The sequence below is a fragment of the Ctenopharyngodon idella genome, chromosome 4, assembly GCF_019924925.1.
Source record: "Ctenopharyngodon idella isolate HZGC_01 chromosome 4, HZGC01, whole genome shotgun sequence".
Taxonomy (NCBI): Eukaryota; Metazoa; Chordata; class Actinopteri; order Cypriniformes; family Xenocyprididae; genus Ctenopharyngodon; species Ctenopharyngodon idella.
This window is the reverse complement of record NC_067223.1, coordinates 6,103,053-6,126,971: the sequence shown is the minus strand read 5'-3', so window position 1 is coordinate 6,126,971 and position 23,919 is coordinate 6,103,053. Positions and strand designations below refer to the sequence as shown.

Sequence of the window (23,919 nt, the reverse complement as noted above, 5' to 3'; positions counted from 1 at the left end):
AAATCATCATATTAGAATGATTTCTGAAGGATCATGTGACACTGAAGACTGGAGTAATGATGCTGAAAATTCAGCTTTGCCATCACAGAAATTAATTACATTAAAAATACATTAAAATAGAAAACAATTATTTTAAATTGTAATAATATTTCACAGTATTACAGTTTTACTGTATTTTTGATCAAGTAAGTGCAGCATTGATGAGCAGAAGAGACTTTTCACAAAAATTAAGCTGTAATGCATAAAATTGTATTCAATTACAAAAATGCAAAAAATTTGATCTCAGACTGTATACGCATCTTTCTCCCCACAAATGCATATAGGCCTACCACAGACTCAAAGAGAGCAGACCAGAACAGAAATCAAGTGACTCCAGTTGCAGCAAGAGGGCACTGGGCACGCAAGCACATCTCAGCATGTTCCATTTGCATGCTTGCATGCATGTTTGTGTAAGTGAGTAGAGTGAATCTTCAAATAGCATTATGTAAGACGCACTCAAGTGAGGGACTGTAAACTCATGTCAAGAGGAAACATCTGTACTGTAAGATCCAGTAGAGTAGACAGCCTGAATGAATATCTAATCACAGCCACAAACACTAGTGAAACTACTGACAGAATTAACACACACACACACACACACACACACACACACACACAGAGTCTGTTATTTCTATTTACCACTAACCACTGCATCAGAAATTCTCATCCTGATGGGATCTTCCTGTTGATGTGTGTTTTGGACTATCTGGACTCTGACCAACTCAATCAGCTTGGTTTTATGCTGCGTGTGGACTCAAACAGATACTTTTTTACAGCACAGCTCAATTTCTCCGCCTTGCCAGAACCATCATGAAACCACGGCGGATTAATTTGTGTGGGAGATCATGTTACGGAGCTTGGCAAACCCTCCTTCCAAACAAAAATTGACTTTTTCCCTGTTATCGGGCAGATGCCTAAGGCTGTCATTGTATTTTCTTCTCACCCACTGGAGTGAAATAAAACCTAACAGACAGACGGCAGGTGTCTGCCTGCCGCCACCCTGGGTAAAGCCATTTACCCCGCTCCCTCGTGGAATATTAATGAACGCCGTGTATAAACAAAATGCCATATTTATTTTCATACTTGTTCAATGAACCACTAAATGGCAGCGTGAAGCTCAATCAATATCACTTTGCCACATGCGGCGCACATTCGCCGATAACGGCCCAGGCACCTGTCCTGGGTGCCGTGAGGCTGCGGGGGTGCCCGACGGGCTTGGCGGCGATTCCGCGGCATCATCGTCTTCATCGACCCGCACCCACATGCTCATTAGCTCGCGCCAACTGAACCAATAGGCATCTGTCAGGGTCAAGCAAGCATCTCTCTGCGGGTTAAAGAGGTCTCAATCTGATTTATAAAGGATGGCGGGTGTGTTTCAAATGTACGATGTACCTCTGCCAGGCCCTATTTTCAGCCAGCCAGATTTAATCAAGCCGATGTGCGAATTGTCCTGATCTCAGACTAATTGTGTCAGTACAGATGTCGAATTCTAGGCGGATGAAAACTTCTGCCAGCGCTTGAGATAAAACTTGTTATCTGCTGACTGACGTGGAGAATGAAGGAAGTCTTGCATGTAATTGCATGAGTCAGGCAATGATAGGTTTTGTTTGTTTGGTTGGCTGGGTGCCTGTTGACTTCCCCCGGTCAACAAATGAGTAAATGTGTTTATGATTTTGTAGAGGCACAGGTGCTCATGGAGAATAGTTCTGTCTGTGTTTTATTTATCTTTTTTGTTTCAAATTTTCTCTCCATGTTGCTCTTCTTTTTGCTTTGCAATAGTCTCAGACGGCACACCCACGGACTGCCCACAGTCCGTTCTGATGCATGATGAATGAAAAAACTGGAAAGCATTGTGTTGATCTGGCAAGCTCTAATCTGATTGGCTGGGTTTATATAACTTCTGGGACACAGGGTTTTGTATTGGTCCAAAGTTTGCCAGGTTAGTATTAAATCTTTGAAAGATATTCAGAGTTTTGTTTGAGGCATTGTGTAGCAAGTTAACTAGATATCCATAAGCAGAAATATATATTAAGCTTTGTTTTTTTTTCAAGTTGATTATTTTTTCAACTCTGCACTCTTTGTCCCTGTGGAAAATAAACACTTCTAGGAAATAAACTCTCCTGCTGGTTAGACTCCACTAACAAAGTACTTCAGTGTAAATACATGTTCATATATCACAGAAGAATTCTATCATTATTTCTGAAAGTAATGAAAATTCCCACCACAGTGCAAATGCCACTATTTCTCAAGTTATGTATTTTGTATTCTGTGGTGGAAAAAATCCTGGCAGGTGACTAATTCTGTCAAAAAATACAGTAAAAATGTGAACATATGGTAACACTTTAGTATAGGGAACACATATAAACTTTTCCCTCAATAAACTCCTAATTTACTGCTTATTAATAGTTAGTAAGGTAATTGTTAAGTTTGGGTATTGGGTAGGATTAAGAATGTAGAATAAGGTCATGCAGAATAAGGCATTAATATGTGCTTAATAAGTACTAATAAACAGCCAGTATTCTAGTAATATGCATGCTTATAAGCAACTAGTTAAAAGACCCTTAAATAAAAGTGTTACCAAACATATTTACAGAACAACAAAGTATAAAACTGTAATTTGCAAACAAGACAACTGCAATTTAAACCGATAAATCCAACAACGCACATCTATTTTGTACCTTTAACATATACTGACAACCACCATAATGATGCAGGTGGTAAAAGAGAAAGTCACATGAAGAATCACGAAGAAGTTCTTCACAAGTAGCCTTTCCACAAGCTGAATTATACTAGTATGTAGAAGGTGCACAGACTCATTCACGCAAACACAAAACATGGTAACACACAACACTAAAATAATGCAATAAACATTCATTAAACAACAGAATATGTAACATAAAACCCAAATGTGCATATTTGACAACAAAAACTATTAAGAAACATAATTATTTAAATGGAATACTTTCAAATGCGAAGTGTCACACAGGGAATGCCAGTTTTTCCACTTTTTTACTTCTAAAAACTGTACATTTAACAGTATTTTACTATAAAATTTACATGAAATATCCGGTTAGATCTGTGACGGTTTTTCCCGTATATAGTATGGGAACTTACTGTTAACAGGGTTTTTTTGCATCGTTTTTACAATATTTTACAGTTAAAATTACATTAATTTTCAGACTCCTTGTCTTGCTATGGCCAATATTGTAGCTAGTATTATATATAATATTTTAAAGCGTGCATAATTTGACAGTTTTATATTCATATTCAACTGAAGTTGAAGAAACAACCATGTTTGTAAAATAGTCTGTAATTTTACTTTTGGATGCAGATCCATATCTATACAATTTTTCTTTTCAAATGTTCACAGAAGCTTCCATGCCAATATTTTTCTACACTAATAATATATTGCTGTGCCATAAATTATTTCAATTATTCAATTACATCCTGCAATGTGCACTAGACCACAGTCTGGCTACATAAGACTAGCTTTGCATGCATTTTCAGCTGTAAATAACATTTTACAGTATGAATATCTTGGCATTAGTGATTTTGCATAAAAAGTAGATACATTTTCAGCCAGTCAGGGGCTTGAGAAATATGAAAATGTATCAATACATTTCCTTTCAGTTGTTAATTGCGGTTACCACCAGTATGACACAAATGTATTGCTTGTGGAATCCACAGGCACCCCATCGCCATGGCAACTGCTGCAGTGACTGAGGAGAGGCCACTCCACTAAAATATGGCCAAATGTATCTCATGAGATGTCTGGATTGAGGCCGGGATCACTGAGGTGAACTGCAGCTGAACCGATGAGCTGGATCGCTGTATTACTTTTTATGATTTGTAGCAGTTGTCAACCCAGAAAATCATTGCACACGGGATGCAAAGCTGCTAAATGTATTCCTTTTTTTTTTGGATTGTACCCATTATTTATTTATTATTTGAAAGAGAAAGAGACAGAAAGAAAGAGGAGCATTACAGCTTTGGTAATGATCTAATCCTGGTGTGTGCTGACAACTCTTTTTGTAGGCAGGCCTCTGAGCCCGTTTCCTCTAGTATTTATAACAGCACAGGAGCTTATATTAATTAAAAGAAGTGCATCTCTGAGATTAATGAGCTTGATAAAGAGCACATCTAATGTGTGCTAGCATAACAAGACGGCAGTGATTTCAGAGATTTCCCTTCCTCCTAAAAGCAAAGCCTAGTTACACGTCCCTGAGATCTAAGCTGCCGTTCGGATTTTCATTTATTCTTTCATGAACGCCATTAATGATGTAAGATTGTCCTGGGAAAATTACATTTAATGTTCTTGGAAATGGAGCTAATGACTGGAACTTCAAATCCTCAGTCAGTATTTCACAACGATTGCATTGCAAAAAGTATTTTTTTTAATTTATTTATTTTTTAAATAACATACATTTACTTTGAGGTGCAATTATTGCAGATAATCGACTTGTTTTAGAGAGATTATTTATTTAATTTTATTTTTGTCTGAAACATGCTCAATGCATAAAAACATTGTTATGCTAGATTTATGATTCAAATAGGACATAGGACAAAGATACTGCTGAGGATGGGTGAGATATTATAAAGATATTGGTCTTTCTGTGTTTTTCCTTTGCTTTTGGAAGAGTGCAGGAGGCTGTTCATAATGGAAGCTGTGAGTGCAGGAAGCTTCTGAGGTAAAGTCGATATTGGGCTTGATTTTGATTACAAAGTCAGAGATGCTCCATTTTTCTTTGGGAGGTTGCTGGTGGTAGAAATATGGATGTTCTTCAGAACTCCTTCAGCTACAGCTCTGAACCTCTTAATCTCAACACTGTCAATGTCAAGTGAAGCCGACGCGTCCTCTGAGATGAGAAAGGTTATTGTGCGGTTAATGGACATCATTGATCATGTTTACCCGGGTTTCAAAGATACACATGCCTTCAACACTTAAGTCCTGTGATGATAACATGTAGGGTTTTTTTTCTCTCTCTCAGTAAGACAGTGTGGTGTAACACCATGTCCTATCTGGGCATGACGCAATAAAGTGAAAAAAGATAGATAGATAGATAGATAGATAGATAGATAGATAGACTGACCGATTAATCGTTCGATAGAACGACCGATTAATCGATAGATAGATCGACCTATCAATCGATAGATAGATGGATCGATCTTGAAAAAAACGTTAAAAAACAAAGATGAGGGGGAAAATAATAACATTGATTGTGCCTTTGTGACAGATATGTGTTTGGCTCTCTGTGTTTTGACAGGTGGTTATCTTGTCAAGCTAGCTGTACGATAAAGATCTCCATTGTGCCATTTGCAGCATGTTCAGCAGTGATGTCCAAAAAGAACACTGCGATATTTCTTTCCGGAGCTTTCATTCAATTATCCGCTTTCATTCATCTGCAAATGAATGTATTAAATGACGGGCCATTCTGGATTATCATATTGCCAGAGGGCACGCAATTTTTCCTGCTGTTCTCTCTTCTGAATACAACAGTATTGTTACACTTACCAAACTTTAGAATGCCTTAAAGGAATCATTACAAAAGCATAATGGGGAAAAACTCCCACACAGTTTCCACCCGATAATTAAGTTTCCCCCCTTCAAATCTAAAATCTTTTTTTTTTTTTTTTTTACAGCTCTGACAATTCTCAGTTCCCATGAGTTCAAGACCCAGATCTTGGCAAGGTGCCTCAGAGACTTGCAGATGTTCATTAAAATCACTACATCTTATCTTTCTTTCTTGTAAATCATCATTTCCCCCCTCCCAAATCTCATATTTTCCCCAACAATCTGATGCAAATGTGTCATGCATTTGTATGCTAGACAATTAGGTCCAATTTGTAACTACTGCTGAACTTTCAACTGAATTAAGTCCCACTAACAAGCATGATGGTTGTAATAGATTGTAATTTATTAAATCCAAGGCAACCGTCGGAAATAAACGACCACCAGGGATCTAAAAATGTCGTACCATTTTAATAAATGTGTTGCCCAACTGCAGAGGAGTCGATCAGTGTCATTCATATTGTGTTTTCTCTGAGTGTTATCTACATTAAATTTCAGGTCATTAGCAGAGCTTGTTTTGATTTATGTTTAATGCCATGTCAATGGCTCAAGTAAATCTAAGAAACAACTTCAAACCCATCTAGGATTTTTCCCTGAATCCTCTGCAGCGATAAAAAGATTTATATCCAGATATTATTCTCAATCATTTCAAGGACAACTGTCACGGACAGTTCCAGCATTCTCTCCACGTCACAGCACAGTCAGTTTGCTCCAGTCAGCAAACAACAATGCAGCCGAAGCTAAACGTAACGTGATGTTCTCCATCAGTATTTGCAGCTGCCTCACATGTGGACAGCTGGATATGGAGTCCAGTGATTGAATTGGTGGAGACAGTGCTGTAATCACGGAGAACACGACTCAATGCTTGGCAGCAACAAGTGTGCAAGCTGTGCCAGCCAGTAGGCGCATGCATTAGACACAAAATGCCTGCATCTGCTTGGGAGATACCTGGGCCTTTCTGCTAAAAAGGAATTAGGTGGGTTTTTTTATTCTCCTCCTCACATTTTCCAAGTGCGACAGTGTTTTGAGCTTGTTCGGATGTTATTTTGGGAATTGGCAGCAAACAGAATGATGGTACAGGTGCAGCTCCTTTTATCAATGACGACTGCGTTCACTCCAGTCGTACCATACCTTGTGCATCTTAGGCATGTTTAGACAGCAGCACTGGAGATTTTTGTGCGGCTCTGTGCACATTTTTCTTTTCATAAAAATGTCACAGTCATATTTACTGTCAACATAAGGGAGTTTACAGCGACACTGTTGGCTTCCTCAACAGCTTCTTTGACTGCAGGGTTGTGCGCCATTCAGAACTGAATTTATAATGCCTTTTAAATTCCAAATCAGTTCCTGAATTTGAATTGAGGCAGCAAACAGGATACAGACTTGCTGTTAAACTTTAAAAAGAGGGGGGTAGAATTCAGAGAAATAAATATAACTAATTTTTAACAAAAAAAAAGTTAAAATGATTTTTTTTTTAAATTCCACATTGTATCATGTATTTAGTTCATATTCTATGTAATATAAAATATTTTTAAAAAACAAAATATGTAAAATAATAAATATATAATTATAACAATATATAATAATATAATTTTATATTTTTGTACATTTTAATATATAAGATTCATATTATATTATGCTAAAGATCCTGAGAAGACGAAGATGAAGAATATAACACACAGGGTTTATTAGAATAATCCAAATACCAAACCAACGAGACAGTGTGTCAAGACACAAACAGTACCGGACACTAAACTGAGGATGAACAGGAACTTAAACTCAAATGACGAACAGCTGTGATGGTAGGTTAGTGTCCATGGTGACTGATGAGTGGTGGCAAATGAACAAAGACAAGTGACAAATGAAAACAAACTGAAGGTCCATGAAAACAGAAACTAAAAGAAGATAACTGTGACATAACACCTCCTCCCAGTAGGCGTGTCCATGCGCTGTGAAGCAAAGGAGAGGAGGATGAGGAGGTGACAAAGGGCTGGGAAAAGAGGGCTGGCAAAGGGATGGGACAAACCGGCAAGTGGCCGCTTAGGAGGTGGACGGACGACCGGGAGGATGTCCAACAGAACAGTCCAGGGAGGTGATGAAGGTGGAAGGATCCATGGGATGGTGAGAGGCAGAAGAGGAAGAATGATGGCAGGATAAAGCGAAGGGATAGTGATGGGAGGATGACGACAAGAGCTCGGCGTCGAAGATGGAATGTTCCAGGTGGCACAGACCCAGAGCTTCCCAGTGCTAATAGCCCACTGCGGAGATGAGGGAGGGAGGAGCCAAGATGTTTCTGGCTTGGCTGATGACATCTGGGGGAAAACCAATGGAGACAGAGCCGGTGGATCCGCTGGCGCAGACCGAGGGTCGAGGGAGCTGAGCGACATCGCTGGTGCAGGAGACCCAGGTGATGTTGTGGCAACGAGCCTCGTAGGTGGAGCCAGAGTACCTGAGGACTGGGGCAACAACGGTGTGAGTGAGGAGAGAGGCGATGTCGATGGGAAGGAGGAACCTGCTGCGGCCGAAGGGGTGGAGGGTTGGAGTGCAGCAGACGACTGACAAGGAGCTACTAGACTGAGGGTCTCTGGTGGAGCCGAAGGTGGGAGGAGCCAAGATGGAGCCGACAGGTTGACGGGCTGAGATGGAGCGAAGGGATCTGAGGCCAGAGGCGGAGCCGAAGGATCCTCTTGGGGTGCGTTTCCCGAAAGCATCGTTAGTCAACTATGGTCGTAAGTCCCATTGAACTCTATTGGTAACGACAGAGCAAACTCCCATAGTTTGCTTTGGGAAACGCACCCCAGGATAGGCGCTGTTAGTGGTTGCTCGACTGCAGGTCAACGTCATTGCAGGGAATCCCCAGAGATGGCGCAGGGCTGCAAGCATCCGGCAGCGATGGGACTGGAGGACTTGCTGAGTTCTGTGGTGGTGGCGATGAAACAAGACTTGAGAGGATAATGGTAATCATGACACAGTCCACACAGGTTAGAGCAAAAAATAATTCCCAGTTCTCAAAGTTCTCTTTGGAAAATACAGATGATTCAGATAGCGGGTGGGATAGGGTGGGAGTTGACAAGTCCCCATCGAAGTCTCTCAGCCAGTCCTCCATCTCAGTTCCCATTGGCTGCTGGTGTGTCTGACTCACACCCCTGGTCAGATCCACGCTGGGGCACTGCTTTCGGGGCGATGGTAAGCTCTGACCTCTTATCCTTGGGCTCTGGCTCACTCATCGCGGTGGGTGGTGCCGCACGGTCTGCGGGGGGCTCGTGTGACATTGACCCTTAAACACAGGGCTAGACTGTAAATCTGAGCACAAAGCGACGGATGATAGACCATAGAATACTCAGGATGGGAACGACGGGGTTCTCGCAAAGGTCTGGTGCTTTTGAATTGAGCCTGAAAGGGCGTTTCCAGCGCATATCTAGTAAATAGACCGTCAGCCGTGGGCAATGACTCCGTATCCACTCTCTCAACGGGAACACTTTTATTTAATTTGGAGATTTTCACACCAGCTGTCGAGGAAGAAACCGTATTGAAGCTCTACAAAGGCTTCCAACTTTTCCCGGCTGTCCTGATGAATCCCTGCATTGCCAGCAAGGGGGAGCTGAAATGGGGCAGGCTACTAAGGAACATCAGTCTTTATAGCTTGGACATGATCTCCCATTATGAGCACCGAGTATAATTACAGTGCATTTCTCCAAGCCATGGTCAATGAAGGCTTCCATTCAGTCTACTTACGGCGCTGTCACATCTCTTCTCATGAAGCAATGCCCTTACATTTGTTATCTGTGGCATGTTGCGATTAGCTCTGTCACTGGGGCTGTATTAATGAGACATAAACAGATGAAAGAGGCTCCTCTTGCTCTCTCTCTCTCATGCAGGGTTAAAGCACACACATACACCTTTCGCTATTGTAGAGTTTTGGCAGCGCTGTACGTTGATAGGTGAAGAAACGCTTTGGATGTAAATGAGTGTTAGTGCTGACCATACAGAACAGCAGCACGGCCCCTGATCTTGTGCCCTGTAATCATTCAGCTCTTGACGCCACATATCTCTCACAGATCTAGGCTTCCTCTGGTGCTCCCCTCCCCACCGTCTCTCAGCTTGAGGCTGGCGGATGTGAGCGTTAGCCTGCGGTATTTAACCCTGCGGCAAAACCCCACCATCACTCACACACGAAACACCATTGATTTCTAAGCTCCAAATGGCTACCTTTGTACTCGCTCTCACACATGACTGAACAATAGGAAAAAATAGAGAGATAGAGAAGAGAGAAAAATGCTAAAAGAAAGTTTTCTGCTTTTAATCTTGTTCATTTGTTTCTATAAAGACATCCTCAGATGCCAATCGACAGACCAAACCATGTCAAATTTGACAGGTAAGATGTAGTCAATACTGACTATGTTGTATGAGGAAAAAGTCTTGTTTTGTGTTCCATGAACAAAAATAACTACAGGTTTGGAACAAAATAAGAGTGAGTACATAAAGTAATGACGAAATACGCATAGAAATCTTACGGATGAGATGTAAAAGATGAAGTGATTAAGAGGTTCTGTCTTTCACCTTGTACTTTGCAACCCAAACGCCCTTATTTACTCTTACAGACACACAGTTTGATCCAGTCACACACTGGCATGTGTGCAAAACATAGGTGTGCTCACTGAGAGAACTCAGCAGGCAAACACTGTGTGACACATTCTTAGGACTTTGTTTTTATTTATTTATTTTATTAGCTCTCAGGATATGATTTCTACATATTTTCAAAGATAATCTTTGATGTTAAAATATATTTATCTATCCCGATTTGCAGACAGAACTATATACAATTGACATTCATGGTTGATTTTCCATGAAAAGTGTAAACACTATAGCTGTGTGGTGCTTTGCGTTGCTGTTTGTTTGTGCTTTAAACACCATGGAGCAGTTAGGTGGCCACTTGCCAGGTTTTCCTCATGGGGACTAAAATTTTGTCCCCACAACATAAAATATTTCAAAAAATCTACATCCTTGTGGGGACATTTGTATATAATATGTGTATATATATAAAAAGTTTGAAATTTGATCTAAGTCAAACCATAGAAATGTACACACACACAGGTTTGTTTTGCTATCAAAGTGAGGACATTCCATAGGCGTAATGGTTTATATACTGTACAAACTGTACATTCTATCCCCCTACACTACCTCTAAACCTACCCATCACAGAAAACATTCTGCATTTTTACATTTTTAATAAAACATTGTTTAATATGTTTTTAAAGCTATTTTAAATATGAGGACTCATGAAATGTCCTCATATTTCATGTCTACATTGTAATACCAGTGTAATACCCACGTCATTATACAAATTTGTGTCCTCATAAATCACAAATATAAATCACACACACACACACACACACACACACACACACACACACACACACACACACACACACACACACACACACTTAAGGGTAAACTATGGTATTAATATTGCAGGCTTGTAGTTTAAGACCCCTGAAGTATACACTTTACATTTAAATATATAAAGACATTTCCATGGTTTGAATTATCAAATTTCAAAGTTTGAACTATATATATATATATATATATATATATATATTGTATGTGAGAAGCTCATCTTATAAATATGCATGTATATGAACTGCATTAGGAGCTTTCAGATATGAATTAATGATTTGATGGTCTAAGTGAAATCCAGCTGGTAGTAATTCAGCCTAACCGTGGAGAAAAAGTTCTCAAACTTCCTGTGAAGCTGTAAGTTGGCTCCCGGAGGCTGACTTTGTGACCTTTGATGCAGTAAAACACACTTCTTTCCTCAGAGCAGGTTTAGGGCCTTGTTTCTCTGTGGTTGTGTTCTTTATTGAGCCGTAAACTTTTGTATTAACGGAAAAAAACCCGCAGGAGAGGCAGAAAACAATAAACACTTGTCTTTTTTCATCTTCCTCTCCTTTCTAAATGGATCTAATTAGCACAAAGCAAAGAACTAGAGCAATCCCATATTGGTTCACTACAAACCAACATTTACCTGGCAATTGATCCACTCACAGTACTGAGACAGAGGATGTGAAAAAAGATGGACAGCTCATGCAGGTAAAAAGCCCATCGCTCCCCAGTGAGCCTTGAACAATGTTTTTGCGGTGTTTCCATGGGTCGGTCTTTGTACAGAGCGGAGAGATATGGCTTAGCTTTTGTTGCAGTGTGATATCCCACTGGCAGTGCTCTTTCAGGATACGTGCTGTGCCAGGGCACTGATTGGCTGCTGGTACGGTGTCCTGGGGCTCTGATTGGCTGCTAGTGCACAGTGGGCCCTGCTTCTGTTCTCAGGTTGAAGGTATATTCACTGGAATGAGAACTGATTCCATTTGCACTAACTAAACTCTTTCCCCAACAGTGTTTTTTTTTAAAAGTTGCCAGCCACCGCCAGCATTTATCATTTTTGCAAAAATTTCATGGACCCAGAATATTTTGTTATATGAATAGCTGAACATGGAATATATCAAAAGAAAGAACAGAACGTCTGCTTTAAAACAACATCAAACATTTTATTCTAGCTTTATGCATTCATTTTTTATCAAAACTTGAATGTGGGTAAGTTTCAAAAAAAAAAAAAAAAAAGCAACATTTTGAACAAAAAGCTGAGAAAATTGTGCTTTTGTCAAAGACTATGGATTCAGAAAGATGATCAGAACATAGATGGAGTAGACTGCTTCCATCAACACCCTCAAAGCTATACCTTCGTCCTGAGTCGACATTTCATTTAGTAACGTTAGACAGTTTTGATTTATATGCCGGCGTTTAATGTTATTTTACATGTCATGAGCATAACCAATGCTTTTATCGATTGTTTCTGCTTCTTTTTCACCTGTGTTTTGATCCAGAGATCCTGTACTCTTGCAGAAGATGTAAAATAGTGCTCCCTACCATATAACAGTGAAAACATGGATTGCCTGAAATTTCCATCAATGGTGGGGAAGCATTGTGTCATAAATGATGTAAAATTCTGTCAATGGCGGGGAAAGAGTTAATAACAGTGTATTTTTTTCCCCCTTTAGAGCGAGAAAACGAATATTTGAAGCCATAAACAGAATGTAGGAAAGACTTTTGTTACTAGTTTTGCAAGCAAGTTTAAGCACAAAGAAGAATATACAGCTTGTATATTTAATTATATATATCATGTGTTTTTAAGGTGTGTCATATTTGTTGTTAAACAGTACAAAAAAAAAATATATAATTATTAATTAATTTATAGTAGTCAACATTTGAAGTGGATCGAAACCTTTCATCAAAGTTGTCTTAAAACCTTCTTCTTAGGACAACTTTGATTAACTTTTTTGATCCACTTCAAATGTTGACTACTGTATATTAATATTAAGAATTAGTTCTCACAACTTATTAATTCATGGACGTATTATAGTGTGTGGTGGGAAAAAAATCTTAATTTGGGGTCACCATATATATATATATATATATATATATATATATATATATATATACATATACACATACACACACACACACACACACACACACACACACACACACACACACACACACACACACACACACACACACACAGCTCAAAAAAATTAAAGGAACACTTTTTAATCAGAGAATAGCATCAAGTCAGTTAAGACCAGATATTGATCTGGTCAGTTAAGTAGCAGAGGGGGTTGCTAATCAGTTTCAGCTGGTTTGTTGTTAATGAAATTAACAACAAAGCAGCTGATGAAATTAACAACAGGTGCACTAGATGGGCAACAATGAGACAACCCCCAAAACAAGAATGGTTTTACAGGAGGCCACTGACATTTTTTTCTCTACTCATCTTTTCTGACTGTTTTTCACTAGTTTTGCATTTGGCTAGGGTTAGTGTCACTACTGGTAACATGAGGCGATACCTGGACCCTACAGAGGTTGCACAGGCAGTCCAACTCCTCCAGGATGGCACATAAATACATGCCATTGCCAGAAGGTTTGCTGTGTCTCTCAGCACAGTCTCAAGAGCATGGAGGAGATTCCAGGAGACAGGCAGTTACTCTAGGAGAGCTGGACAGGGCCGTAGAAGGTCCTTAATCCATCAGCGGGACCGGTATCTGCTCCTTTGTGCAAGGAGGAACAGGATGAGCACTGCCAGAGCCCTACAAAATGACCTTCAGCAAGATATCTGGAAGAATGTTTGCAACCAAGAAGATCTTGCCCCCCATTTACTACCATAGTAGGAAAAAAAAAATACTATGGGGGTCAATGGGGGGCGAGATCTGCTTGACAAATATCCTTCTGAATATCTTCCTTTGTGTTCAGCAAAACAAAGAAATTTATACAGGTTTGAAACAACTTGAGGGTGAGTAAATGAAGACGGAATTTTCATTTTTGGGTGAACTATCCCTTTAATGGCTAAGTATACATTAAAATACAAAACTGCATCATCATATTTGAGGGTCCTTGGCATCAAAACATTTGAAAACCATATGATTTTCATTCGAAACATATGATATTTCTTGGTTTGTATCACTTTTGGGTGACTGTAATGATACTGGTAAAACTGTGATTTCTGCAGCTGTCTTTCCTTGTTTTACTCTTAAAGGTATAGTTCACCCAAAAATGAAAATTCTGTCTTCATTTACTCACCCTCAAGTTGTTCCAAACCTGTATGCATTTCTTTATGAAAATGTTTCTTAATCAAAATGTTAGCAAGCCACGCATAACATCTATTTTGAGGCTTTGATGCTGCCTATAATAGACAGACTCATTTGCAACGTGTACTGCTTCATTAATCATAAATTGCAGCTGTGTTGCCGATTAAGAGAGTCCCTGCAGGCCCACCACGCCATTAAAGACCGCAAACAAAAGCAGACGAGATGCTTCTATACACCAGTCGCACTGGTCGAGGCTTCCTTGTTCCGATTCGCTATGAGACACACATGAAAACATGCGTGAAAAGTCAGACCTCGCAGCAGATGGGGTTACAGCTGGGAGTTCAATGCATTAGATAAACACACAAGTACATGCAAAAACACACTCACGTATACATTAAAACGACATTATTATTTCTGGAGGACCCACTTCACAGCGCCACCATTATGAAGTTCCATTAAGACTCTAACAGCATCTGAGCCTCCAATTTACAACAATTGCCCCTCTTATGCTTCTGAGACACTATTTAAGTGAAAATATATATCACAAGTCAGGGAATCTTGCCATTGTTATGGCTTCAAAGAGTAATTTCCTTCTGAAGTTCTCTCTTGCATTTGCGCATGTCAGACTTTTAAGAATATGGTTTATCATACTGGTTCTTACAGCGTTCTGACTGATATCTACATGTTCATGGAGCCACATGATACATGTAGTCATGGTCCCTCAAGACCTTGTGAAATATATGTGTGTGTGATGCACACATGGGTATCTGTGCTCTCATTAATTACACTCTGCTCTCATTCAGTCAAGTCCCTGAGCTTGTGCCAAGATAAAATTCTCATTATGCAAGCGACTAAATTGAAATGACTGACATAGATACGTGGAGCAAGTTCTGTTCCTTGTGTCTCTCAGAGGCTCATTTGACCTTCTTATTTACATTTGTCGCCATCATAAGCACACATTACAACCCTTTTTGCGGAGGTAACGAACTGTAATAGTGATTCTAAATGCATCCGAGCATGTAATTTGTTTAAATGCAAGTATGTTTGCGCATGAGATAGCGACGGTAAGGGCTAAAGTGAATTACGGGGGTGAGCGTGTGTAGGACTATCCCCTCGTACATTTGAGACTCAATATATTACCCAGCGTGCGTGCCGGTGTGTTTATAACCTGATCTGTGAAAGTGTATTTCTTTGCAGGTGTGTGTGAGCCCGTGTTTCTGGGGCAGTGTGTGTGAGAGTGTCGCCAGGGGAAATTTATCCTGCACATGGAAACCCCATTGTTTATTCATGCCAACTAAATTGAAGTGTGTATCTCCGTATTCTCTTCGCTCTGTTCCCCAGCGAATACGACGGAAAAGTGTTAAAAAAAAAAAAAAACGAATAGAGAGAATGAAAAGGGGGAGGAAGAGACAAGAGAGAAGGAGAGGGAAGGCAAAGAGTCTTGATTCTTTTTTCTTAGGTTATATGTCTGCAGGATTGGCCACAGAGAGGATAATGAGACCCATTTGTCCATATTAAAGGGATTGAGGGAGGCCTAACCACTCCAAATAAAAATCCAATCTCTGCTTTAAAGTGAGGGGCCAGGAGAGAGAAACAGTGAGGCACAGAAAGACAACATAGAGACTCAACACAGATGCAGTGAGACACCATATAAGAGAAAGAGACTTTAATCGTTACTCGGCAACAACTGACAGAGTTAGAAAGGCGCGCACACACGCACACACACACACCTTGTTGTCTAAATGAGGACATGCTGTACCATAGACTAGAACAATACTAATTATATTTACTACAGACTAATCCTACTCCTAAAAGAAAACATTCTGCATTTTTGAATAATAAAAACATTATTTAGTTTACATATCAAACATTTAAAGGGTTAGTTCACCCAAAAATGAAAATTCTCTCATTAATTCGATTGTTTCAGAAAATTTTCGATTAAACCACTCAATTAATATGGATTAGGTTTACAATCTCTTTATGAACTTTTTGAAGCGTCAAAGTGGTAGTTGCGTAGCTGTCAATGGAGGGACAGAAAGCTCTCAGATTTCATCAAAAAGATATTAATTTGTGTTCCGAAGATGAACGAAAGCCTTACGGGTTTGGAAGGACATGAGGGTGAGTAATTAATGAGAGAATTTTCATTTTTGGGCGAACTAACCCTTTAACCTTTGAGGACATCCACGATTTTGTGAGATGTAGCAACACACAGGAAATTTTCATTGACTACTTGAATTAGTTTTTGTACTCAGATATTAATTTATTTATTTATTTACAAAAATTTGTAAATGTATTATCGTTACATCTTAGCGAGCTAATGATATTTATTAATTTATTTATATTTATCACATCAGGCAACACATTTGTCTCTAAATTTGAACTTATATGTTGTGATATTTTATTTATTTACAAGTATTATTTTATTACCATTTTATCAAATAATTAAATGAAGGTTTTGTCAGAATTAGCTCACTTCATGCAGACAAATTTGTCCTCATATATAGCTACGTGGGCGGAGCTTGCCTTTTCGTTATGTGGGTGCAGTCATGTTAGTTGCAAGCTTAAAAATAGCAGCAAAGAGGAAATTGATGGAAAATGGCCAGGATTTGTTCATGGCAATATTTATTTGTTTTGCTAAAGCCCCTTTGCCTAAATAATATCACAAAATAATACCACAATATATTCCAATGCCTTGCCTGTTTAGTTGGCCATGGGTGCACGGCACCCACGGCATCCATTGAAGCTCCACTGTAGCCACCCACCCACACACACATAACACTTACAGTCAAAAACACAGCCAGCAACACACATACAAGAGATGTGGACAGCACAGAAATGCATTATCAATACCACGTTTGTTTTAAATATTCTCGGCATATTCAGTGGAATGACTGCTACAGTTATGGACAGTACAGCTTCCGTGCACATTGTACATTTTTGTGATAGTATGACTTAAAAAAAATGTAGGTTCTGTAGCTTTAAATCTAGATTGCAGCGACTAAATTGACTGTAGCAGCCACAGGAGGGTGTAGTTTTCTGTTTCTCTTTTAATGTCATGACAGCCAATCTGATAAGGTTTATTTGGATACAACATTATGGACCCTGGGATGATTCTGAGGATGTTCACAGATCCTCCTCTGTGTCTTTGGATCACAGCAGTGCTGTAATTGTTTTATTTATTATTATTCTCTATCGCTTTATGTAGTTCACCCAAAAATGAAAATTCTGTTATTATCTTCTCACCCTCATGTTTCTTTAACCTTGTTTGGTTTTCTATATTACCTTAATATATTGTAAAATGTAAATTAATTCCTGTGAATTTTCAGCATCATTACTCCAGTCTTCAGTGTCACATGATCCTTCAGAAATCATTCTAATATGCTGATTTAATGCGAGAGAGGCATTTCTTATTATTATCAATGTTGAAAACAGTTGTGCTGCTTAACATTTTTGTGATAATCATGATGCATTTTTCAGGAATTTTTGAAAAATAGAAAGTTTAAAAGAACAGCATTTATTTAGAAATATTGATAACACTTTACAATAAGGTTCATTAGTTAAACATTAATGTATTAACTAACATGAACTAACCGTGAGCAATACATTTGTTACTGTATTTACTAATCTTCGTTAACATTATTTAATGAAAATACAGTTGTTCATTGTTTGTTCATGTTAGTTCACAGTGCATTAACTAATGTTAAAAAGATTTTAATAATGTATTAGTAAATGTTGAAATTAACATTAACAAAGATTAATAAATGCTGTAGAAGTGCAGTTCATTATTAGTTCATGTTAACTAATGAACCTTATTGTAAAGTGTTACCTAAATATTTTATATTTTTTGCATCGTTGCAGAATAAAAATATGAATTTATATATATGAAACATTACTGACCCTAAACATTTGAATGGTGGTGTGTTTAAATGTTATTAAAATAATTTTAAGTTTATTCTAATAAAAGAAAATGAAGCTGTGATAGATAGATGTATAATTTGCCTCTTAAAATGTATAGGGTTACATCCAGTTTTTACAGTTCAATCAGAATTTCATTTAGTGGATTGAAGAAGATTATTGAAACCATTGGCACCAGTAGTCTCATACGATCAACTTTGGCTTGTGATGCTTTTGGGAAATGCAGCCCAGAATAAAAAACAAGGCCTCATTACCTTCACTAAAATGTTATCCGAAAGAGAAAGCACTGGCTCATTCCTTAGTCTATCCTTCAGAGATGCCATCCAAAGAAACCAAACCACAAAACAAGTGACGCTCGTGTTTAAAAAGCCCCTCCTCACTCCACAGCCTCTGATTTAGAGGAGCCGCTTCGTGATGAGCGAACTTGTTCTCACCTTTGCAGTGTATTTTCTGTTTCTATTTTTCAGGGTTTAGAGGGCTGGATGCCTTTGGTTATATGTACAGTAGAAGCAGGGGATAATTGCGCAAGTGTGCAATCTACAGAAAGGAAGAAATGTGATTCTTTCTCTCCAGTGGCACAATATAATTTAGATACTGTAGCTTTTAATTAGGTGAGTCATCATGAACCCTCAGAGAGCTTAGGGAAAGAGAATATGTGTGTGCATTTGCTGATATCTATTTCTATCCCCTTATCTTTTTAGATGTACAATTTCAGTGGAACATTTGTATTACTATTAATTTGGGGACATTTATGCGAATATGTATTCATACTTCCAAAGAGTTTAGAGCCAAAGAAACCAAAGAATCAAAGCTAAGGATTTGCCATTGCCAGAGTATTTTTAAACACGTTATGCCCCAATCCTTGATAAGATTATTGCGTTTTCTTTTTTTTCATGACTGTGAAATGTGAAATCAAATCTTCAGTGAAGTGGGATGGCAGAAATGATGAGAGGAAAGTTTATTTAATTGGCAAAAGATTAGAGTTTATTACGGTTGCTTTGGAGACCTTGTTGCTTTGGAGACCTTCATTTAGCATGTAGCAAATGGCATTTAAAGGATTAGTTGACTCAAAAATAAAAATTAGGATGTTATTTACTCACCCTCATGCTGTTTCAGACCTTATGCTGTTATTTTCTGAAGAATTATTATGCTGCTCTTGCCATAATGACAGTTTACACTAGTGACCCAATGGGATGTCAAGCTTTTAAAAAATACCCTGTTAAATTTAAAAGGTGAGTGAACATATACCTGAACATATTGGTCAGGCAAAAAAAAAAAAAAAAAAAATCCATCTACAGCCTACTTCTTCCTGGCCTAATTTTGAAATACGCTAATTTAATGGTGTCTTAAAGGAGCAGCATACTGAGAAACATTACAAGTTGAAATGTTTTCTTGCCACCTGAGTGGAGTCATTACTGAAGAGCCCTACTGGCACCCTTCACACACCAGCTGTTTGCCTCTAATGTGATTTCACATACTCATATGAAAGATATGATATTCATATCAAACATTCATCACCCCACAAAACTGTGAAACAACCCTTGGGGAGACATACTTTCTGAAAAATACCACAATAAAGCAGTTATTGCCCTGATGTTCCTGCAGTTGCATAAAATGATTGGCAGATCAGCACATCATGTTGAATGAACATGTCAAAAGCGAAGATGATTGACTCTTGAAGTCCCAATTCAATTTTCTAAATCAAAACTTGAAGAAAGGGTCAGTGTTACAGTATGTTTGGAGAGTTATCATTCTTCCTGTTATATGTTGTATCCTCATGACTGGAGTTTTTTCTTGCTTCGCTTGCTTAGTTTAAAATTTATGAATATGTATAACGATAATGGGGCTGACAGATGCTTTGATTTTGAGATGTAGTTTTCTTGATTTACATAAAAGATTATAGGTGCATATAATTTACATGATTTTATGTATATAGGAGGAAAATGGAAATCTACCGTGCAGTGAGAGATCGTGTAATTACCGCCATCGTCAGTCTGGCATTCATCAAAGTTCTGACACAGTCATTTGAAGCAGAAGATGCATTTATTCGAAGCTGGGTAAGTAAAATCTCTCTACCGTGTGAAAGGCGTCCTTCTATTTATGAGGACTATATGGACCTCACCATCTGTTTGCAGAAGTGCAGCTGTATTAACTGAAGTTAGTGGAAACATGAACTTTAGTGAAGCAGTACAGTGAGGCCTGAGGAATGGGAGAATAGGTGAGCTGTAAGACGCTAGACTATGTGGAAGCAGTATGTCACTGACACACTTTCCTGAGATTGATTTCTATTTCAGATGTTATTGATTTTGTCTCTGGTCCAGAGAGACACTGCATCCTCAACACTTAATAGTGGTTATTTTCAGTCTTTCAGAGAAAGATGTTCAGAGATGCCACATTTTAGAATGAATTTACATTCAGGTTGAAGTTAAATCAGTTTGTTGGTTTTGCGTATGGATCAGGTCAGTATTTTATGGTAAAGAGAGTTGACTTGAGATCAGATTATGCATTTAGAGATAGTGTGTTTTTACGCAATTAAGCTGAAGTCACTTTAGGCAAGAATTGTATGAATTTGCAAGACCAAACTGACCACGATGCACAATCTGTGCGGAGAAATCTTCGGCCTCATGCACAAATCCAGATCATGTGGATTTCTATTGAAATGACTGAATTCACAGTAGGGAAAATTTGCTGAACAACAGTATATGTGACAAAGAAGTAAATATGGTCAATATGGGTGAATGAAGGATGTGTCCAGGCCACATATTTTGCATAAATATAAATGCATAAGGAAAATGAAACCTAGTTTAGGACCACTACATTTTTTAAAATGTATTTATTTATTTTGCATTGTGATATTTTCATGATATAAATCCCAAAAAATCTGTAAGATCTTCGGAACACAAATTAAGATATTTTTGATGAAACCTGAGATCTTTCTGTCCCTCCATTGACAGCTACTGTACACAACTGACACTTTGACACTTCAAAAAGTTCATAAAGTCACATATAAACAGTCAACAATGCACACATCAGTTGTGGTAAATGGAAGCTCAAGCATGTTTGCTTGATATGCGAGAACCAATGAGATTTATTCTAGTGTGTTACACAGCACGGTTGAGCTTCCGCAAGAGGTTTGTTCTCGTGTGTCATTCAGTTTCGGTTGAGCTTCTGTTTATGTTTGCTGATCAGTGTTTATATTCATAAAAGCCTAAATTAAATCTGTTCATCATATAAAGCAATCGAGTCTTTTCAGAAAATTTGGACTAAACCACTCAATTCATATGGATTAGTTTTACGATCTCTTTATGAACTTTTTGAAGTGTCAAAGTGTCAGTTGTGTAGCTGTCAATAGAGGGACAGAATGCTCTCAGATTTCATCAAAAAGATCTTCATTTGTGTTCCGAAGATGAATGAAAGTCAACATGAGGGTGAGTAATTAATGACAGAATTTTCATTTTTGGGTGATCTCTTTAAGAAAAAGATAATTCCTTATTTCCTTCAGATTTTTCTGTGGAATATGACCTGGAAATGTGCTTGACAGGTGTCGTGAGATGCAGCCATATACTATGTTAGTATAGGTGCTATATGAATCCTAACAATGTGACTGAAGCATGTCAAATAATAGCATTGTCTGAACAAAAATGTAAATTCATACAAAGACAAATGAGCAAACTCGAAGTTCCCACAATTCTCATATTCTGATCTGTGTCTTCAAACAAGCTGCCTCTGTTCTGTTGTGTTGTGCTACACTTTGGCACTTTAATAAATCTTAATTTAGGACCTCTGTTTGAACGGCAGGACAAGAGACAGAGCGGGCTTGTGTTAGCACATCTCAGAATCATTGGATTATTTATTTATTCACTTTTCTTCTTGTTGTGCATGTCAGACATTTAATCATAAGCACTCACTGTGTAACCGAAGACATGCACAGCATCCTAAAACTGCTCTATGAGAAAAAAACTATTATCAGACTCCAAGACTACAGTACTTGTTCTGCTGGCCATAGAAAATGAATGAGAGAGTGAGAGAGAGATTTTAATTAAACAGTTCCCATAGGGAAGTATGCAGAGACAATGATGTCTAATGTGAACAGCATCCAGAATTCCCAGGCTTTCTTTCTCTCAGGGAAAAACGCAATCACACTTATAGCCTTGCACTTACAGGAGGACAGGGGGTGAATTTATTCTCTGAGAAATGATACTTCATCGAAATTTAATGAAACTAGAGAAAGCGTTCACAGGGGAGCATATGGAAGTATTATTGGCCTGAAATTACATTCTCTCCCAATCCTGTTTACAGATGAATATCTTCTGGCTGTTGACCCAGAGCCAGGTGGCCTTGTGCCTCACACCAGATAGAGTATACATAGGACAGGTGCAGGGAATAAACGGACAGTTGAACTGTTCTTTACGCTTTGACACAGGTGCCAATATGCGAGTGATGGCATTTGAGGAGCATTGGAAAAAAAAAAAATTGGCTGCGGCCTTGTACACACAAATAATCAAACTGGCAGAAAACCAAATCATAAAATGAGTATGTTTGGATAACCAGAGCTGTTCCATCCACTTCTGACTCACAGAGAACAGAAACTGTGGCCCTACCACTTCTCAGCAACAAATAACACTATATTAAGAAAATTTTTAGAAAGTCACCATGAAAAACTATGTCCTTTCCTGGCATTAATGTCCTTGTTTAGGCACTAATTTCATGCACTTCATTTAACATGCACCTGGGTGTCATGTCCTGCATTCGCTGGTGTATATTTTGAGACTCCTTCCATCTGTGGCTGTACGTGGCTTAGCCGTATTTGTTTTTTTCTGAAGAGACTGCTCTGTGTTTGCACACAAATAAGTGACCGGATTAGACCTCAAACGGCATCGTCATCCAGATCACATCATACGGAATCCTATTTGCATTTATTAGAGCCACTGTAGGTCAGAGAGTGGATGGGCGAGGGAGAGAGAGAGAGAGAAAGAGAGAAAGAGACCCATTAGAAGGAAGATAAACCCTAATAAACTATGTTGGTATTCTTAAACATGCATCAGTAACACTATTATATTATATTATATTATATTATATTATATTATATTATATTATATTATATTATATTATATTATATTATAATAGGGTCATTGATGAATAAGGTTTTTAAAAGTGTAAAAAAACATAATGGAGATATAATTAATTTTAAAGTTTTATTAAGTGTTAACAATGAGATTATGTGGTTTTTATAATCAATTAACACTGCTTTTTTTTTTTTTTTCTTTACAAGATGGACAAAATTTGTCACCAAAAAAGTCATTCAGTTTAACCAAAATTTCGGTTTTGCCGAATTACACTTTTGGTTATACTGAATGACGATATTTTCAAACAATGCTAACAGGCTGATACCTAGCTAGATAGCTAGTAAGCCTGTTAGCTAGCTAGCAAAAGAACAATCAAACATTTTATATTTAGTACAAGGTTTTAAAATATTTTATAGTGGTTGTACCGAAGGACCTGAGGTTTTGGGACATGTGTATGAGCAAGGGAAAACATGACTTTTTCAAATAGTTGAGAGAGAGTTAGTTACTTTGCTTCATGACCATGTGGTCCTTTGCAGGTGTCTGAATGATGTCACATCCTGTCACATGATGTTGACTGCATGACTTGATCCAAAATGGTCCCTTTATATTGGTTACTCCAAATGACATCAATGAAATTCATTTTTCCGGACATTCTTTCTCATAACAAAGCAATGACTTCTACACATAATTTTAA

General features: G+C 38.3%; 1 long non-coding RNA gene across 12 annotated transcripts in view; it reads left to right on the top strand.

Annotated features, from left to right (window-relative positions):
• LOC127511490 (uncharacterized) overlaps positions 1 to 23,919 on the top strand; it is a 226,293-nt gene that overhangs the window by 93,444 nt on the left and 108,930 nt on the right. For 2 of the 12 annotated variants that reach the window (XR_007930033.1, XR_007930032.1), the window contains exon 3: positions 20,096 to 20,216. The exons of 9 other annotated variants lie outside the window; for them this stretch is intronic. This is a non-coding gene — a long non-coding RNA (uncharacterized LOC127511490). Of the gene's footprint in view, positions 1 to 3,726; positions 3,836 to 20,095; positions 20,217 to 23,919 lie in introns of all 12 variants that reach the window. One more of the 12 variants, XR_007930039.1, reaches the window with a different exon arrangement.